The following is a 537-nucleotide window of genomic DNA, read 5'->3' as shown; positions in this document are numbered from 1 at the left end:
TAAATGTGCAATTATAAAACTATCCAAGGGGTGATAAGATACAGTCAGAGAACAAGTGGGGGTTTTGAGTGGATTGGTTGTACAGGTTAAAGTCGCTGCGAATGAAATCGGGTTTGGTATACTCTATCTTTTCCAATACTCGAGCGAAATCTTATCAATGGGATTTTCATTGCTTCCTGCGGTCTACGATGAAATAGTTCCTACTTGCCAAGCATGTCTCCTAAACACATCCCAAATGAAAACCCCAAAAGTCACTTAGCCTATAACTTCAATGTTTTCTCTTGCCCCATATCTTTCCTTTTTATTCAGATTTTTGTGTTCTTTTTTTTTCTTTCCCCTTTTTTTTTCATATGATGCAATCCCGAGCTTCTAGGACGTTGGAATTTGACGAGTTCACTCTCTTTTTTTTTTTTTCTTTTTTTTTTGTGTCCTTGTCCCACAACTTAGACCCGAGCCTTCATTTTCGACGCACTCATGTCCCCGAATGATTTTCATTAACGAGTTCATGACAGAGGAGTGTCGGGATGCATCATATTT

This window comes from Tarenaya hassleriana, unplaced genomic scaffold (genome assembly GCF_000463585.1).
Source record: "Tarenaya hassleriana unplaced genomic scaffold, ASM46358v1 Cleome77, whole genome shotgun sequence".
NCBI classification, from domain to species: Eukaryota; Viridiplantae; Streptophyta; class Magnoliopsida; order Brassicales; family Cleomaceae; genus Tarenaya; species Tarenaya hassleriana.
Note: the sequence above shows the minus strand (reverse complement) of the source record.